A 4,676-nucleotide genomic window follows, 5' to 3' on the forward strand; every position below is an offset into this window, starting at 1 on the left:
TGATCCTTTCCTTTTTTTAAATTGTTAGTTTCTGCAGTTTGCAGAATGTGTGTACAGCTTGGGTTGAAAAATGCCACGATCATATACTTGTGTTTACCCCGATTTTTTTTTAATAATTTTTATAGGACTGTATTTGACTAAACAGTCATTGCAAAATATGGGCTTGTTTAATGTTTCAGTAACATATTGATAAAGCACTGATGTTGCATGTCTGAGACTTTTCCTATATATAGCATAGCATTTAGATGTGGATCCACACATTTTTTGGGCAAATATTGGACAACTATGTGAATAGCTGACATTCGTCTTTATCAAATGAATAATTCATTGTATCTGGTAGCTTAATTTTATTGATGTATCGCATATTCTGTATTCTTTTTAATGAATAAGAATATAAGGGAAAGCAGGAGAGATGGCAAATCATATTTCGCAGAGCTACCACGCCAAGCTAATGTTAGATTTTGTCGTCTTGTTCATTGTAGTGACGTATAATAGCGCACTGAAGCCCGCCTGATCTTCAGTGGACCCAAACCATGCCCAACTGGTAAACATCCCAAGGAAACAGTCTCACTTTTATATTGAAGTCACGCACAGAAGTGCTAATTAGAAGAATATGAATTTGACTCGAGGAATTGGATGAGTTTAAAAAGCAGCTGTAAAAAAAAACTTACTGTAGCACTTTGATAGCTGTTGAGAAAACAACAATGCAAAGTTTTATTACCATTATATATCCCAGTTTCCCCCCCCCCCACCAAGTCATTTGTTTTTCAACCAATATCCCAATAAAAGTCCATGAAATGCACAGTAGAAATGTGATTTAGCAGGCAAAGGGCTAAGTCCATGAGGAAAATGGACTTCCCTCCCCCCAAAAAGAATATCAGTGGCAGATACTGTAAACTGTAAAATTGGAATAAATATTGCTATTTTGCTGGAAAATTACCTCTTTTGGGTGCAAGTCCTGGCAGTCCTGGGCTGCACGCAATTTTCTTTGTGCTAATATTTCCTGAAGTACAGTAACTGACTTCAAATTTATGTTCCAATAAAACAAAATGGTTGATAGGTGTTTAGTCTGTACAGTTACAGGTTTAGCCGGTTTTTAGTGTTGCAGCAATGTTTTCTGCTACACTTCAGTAGAAACTTTACCTGCATCAAAATGTTTTATGGAATGCCATTCGCAAATACGTGTTTTCTGTACGAATTGTGGTTTACAATATTCAACTTTACAATTTTACAATGTCCTGTTCCAACACTTGGAACCAAAAGAGATGCTAGTATTGAGGAACCAGAGCTTATGTGGCTTGATGTTTGTTGGATTTCTTTCGCTACTGTCTTCGGTTCCTTTTGAAGGAAGCCTTTTTCATTCAGCAGTCTTAACCTGCTGCACGTTTCCATCAGGCCAGAATCTGTGTGTATTTTTTTTGAAGGGGGAGGGGAGGGTTCTTTTTGGTTTGTGAAGTGGGGGGGGAGGGGGGAGGGAGGGGGGTGGAAATTGAAACAGTATCCGATGAAACTTCTGACTATTGCTAGCTTTCTCACCAGCTTTTTCAGGATAACTTAAGTTGACTATTTTGTATAAAAAAGAAAATATATAATTTAAAAAGCCTTTTTGTGTCTGATTCTTTGAGCCCCCTTACCCTGTGTAGTACACAATCAGGTCTCTTGCATGTTTCTAAAAGCAAGTTTACTCCCTTTCAGGGCACATTTGAAAACCACATATAAGAACATTAGGTCAGTGCAGTCGCTAGATTCTATATTAATGAAATGTGTTCCTTACATAAAGGTTTGACTGAGCACTTTGGCTGGGGAGGCAAACCACTGGAGCGAACAATGGTGATTTTAAATTGCACCGTTTGATTCATCAATAGCTAACAGATCAGAAACGCTAGGCGATTCAATTACTTGAGAAACACCTAGTAATGTAGGTAACAACAGAGCAAACTAACACCTGATAATTACAGTTGTTGCCATGACAATCATGAATCGTTTTTTTTCCAATGTTAGCAACCATAAAATTATGGTCTGCCGAAGATGTGTATAACATTAGTGTCACTTGCTATATATATTATACACATGAACTGAGGTGCAGCCTGTACCCTCTAAGGATAGTGCGCTCTATGGTTTGAAGTGCTTTGCATTCCATATCTGTATGTTATACACTAGTGATAGCTCAATCTTTATACCGTCAGTATCCCCCTCAGACATTTCCCCACTGTGCTTTTTGTATAAATGCTCCTGTAAATGTCTTGAAATCAGACTACAAGTGTAAATTCTATTTTGGCTGTATTTTTTTAAACAGATTGTAACTGATTTTATTAGGAAAAAATCTGTGATGTTTTACTTGTTTGTATATAGCTACATGTTAGGATGATGGCAATAAGATTCTGAATATTAAAACAGCAGCAAAAAAATGAGTTGTGTGTATTTGTGTATGATAAAAAAAACACTTAGTAAACTAAAACTGGCATTTCTGTATTTTGTTAGTGACATTTCTTAAAGCGACCAGTAGCTATTGTACAAAAAGCAAAATACCGCAGATGCTGGAAATCTGAAATAAAAACAAAAAAAAAACTCTAAGCAGGTCAGGCAGCATCTGGGGAGCAAACTAAAGGAACATTTTATATCTCCGGGTGAATCTCATGGCATTGCTCATGAAATCAGCTGCCTACATGTCATGTATACTGATCGATCTCAACAACAACTTGCATTTATATAGCGCCTTTAACATAGTAAAACATCCCGAGGCGCTTCACAGTGAGTATCAAACAACATTTGACTCTAAGGAGAATTAGGACAGGTACACAAAAGCTTGGTCAGAGGTATGTTTTAAGGAGTGTCTTAAAGGAGGAGAGGAAGGTGGAGAGGTTGAGGGAGGGAATTCCAGAACTTAGGGCATTGCTTAGTGCGAGTCAGAATATAATACCCCCAGGGCATTGCTTATGGTAAGTTTCAGGTGTTTTATATTTATGCAGTGTTCAGCTCCATTTGCTATTCCTCAGATAATGAAGCAGTCCATGCTCCTATGTAGCAAAACCTGGACAACATCCAGGCTTGGGCTGATGTGTGGTGCAAATGTTACTTGCCACTTAAGGGCCAGGCAATGCCTATCTCCAACAAGGGTGTCTAACCACCTCATGACATTCAATGGCACTACCATTGCCAAATCCCCACCATCAACATCCTTGGGTTGACCATTAACTAGAAAGTCAACTGGATCAGCCACACAAATGTTGTGGCTATGAGAGGTTTGAAGCTGAGTATTCTGGGGTGAGTAGCTCATCTGGCTCCCTAAAGTCTCTTCACCACCTACAAGCCACATAGCAAGAGTTTGATGGAATTCTCACCCCTTGCCTGGATTGGGTGCAGCTGCAATAACACTCAAGAAGCTCAACACCATCCAGGACAAAGCAGCCCATCCACCACCTTAAACATCCACTCCCACCACCACCACCGGCGCACCATGGCTGCAGTGTGTACTATCCACAGGAATCATTGCAGCAACTCCCTAAGGCTTCTTCGACAGCACCACTTATACCAATGACCACCACCTAGAAGGACAAGGGCAGCAGGTGCGTGGGAACACCATCCCCTCCAAGTTCTTTTCCTGCCTTGGACATTGTCCCTGGGTCAAAATTCTGGAACTCCCTACCTAACTATGCTTTAGGAGCACCTTCACCACATGGACTGCAGCGGTTCAGGAAGAAGGCCCACAATCACTTTCTCCAGGGTAACTAGGGGAGGACAAAAAATGCTGGCCTTGCTGGTGACGCTCATATCCTGAGACTGAATTTTAAAATACAAGTTCTCTCACTTTTATTTCCATATAAAACAATATTCCAGATTTGCCTTTTCCATTCCCTTAACTATCTTGTGCACTGCTGCATGAACAATACCAGAAAAAGCTCAAATCCAAAAAGTATGTCCTAGAATCATAGAATCTTACAGCACAGGAGGCGGCCATTCGGCCCACCCTGTACCGGCTCTTTGAATGAGCTATCCAATTAGTCCCACACCCCTGTTTTTTTCCCCCCATAGCCCTGCCAATTTTCCTGTCCACTACAAAAGTGTAATAAATTATGCATTAATTAAACTTTTGGGTTACTGGGTAAGTCTCACTTGTGAAGAGATTTAACACGTCTCTATTGCACTGTTAATCCTCCAGAGCTGGCCGCGGGGGGCGCTGTGGGACGGTGCTGTCAGCTGGCCGCGGGGGGCGCTGTGGGACGGTGCTGTCAGCTGGCCGCGGGGGGGCGCTGTGGGACGGTGCTGTCAGCTGGCCGCGGGGGGGCGCTGTGGGACGGTGCTGTCAGCTGGCCGCGGGGGGGCGCTGTGGGACGGTGCTGTCAGCTGGCCGCGGGGGGCGCTGTGGGACGGTGCTGTCAGCTGGCCGCGGGGGGGGCGCTGTGGGACGGTGCTGTCAGCTGGCCGCGGGGGGGGGCGCTGTGGGACGGTGCTGTCAGCTGGCCGCGGGGGGGCGCTGTGGGACGGTGCTGTCAGCTGGCCGCGGGGGGGCGCTGTGGGACGGTGCTGTCAGCTGGCCGCGGGGGGCGCTGTGGGACGGTGCTGTCAGCTGGCCGCGGGGGGCGCTGTGGGACGGTGCTGTCAGCTGGCCGCGGGGGGGGCGCTGTGGGACGGTGCTGTCAGCTGGCCGCGGGGGGGGCGCTGTGGGACGGTGCTGT

This window comes from Heptranchias perlo, chromosome 24 (assembly GCF_035084215.1).
Source record: "Heptranchias perlo isolate sHepPer1 chromosome 24, sHepPer1.hap1, whole genome shotgun sequence".
Taxonomy (NCBI): Eukaryota; Metazoa; Chordata; class Chondrichthyes; order Hexanchiformes; family Hexanchidae; genus Heptranchias; species Heptranchias perlo.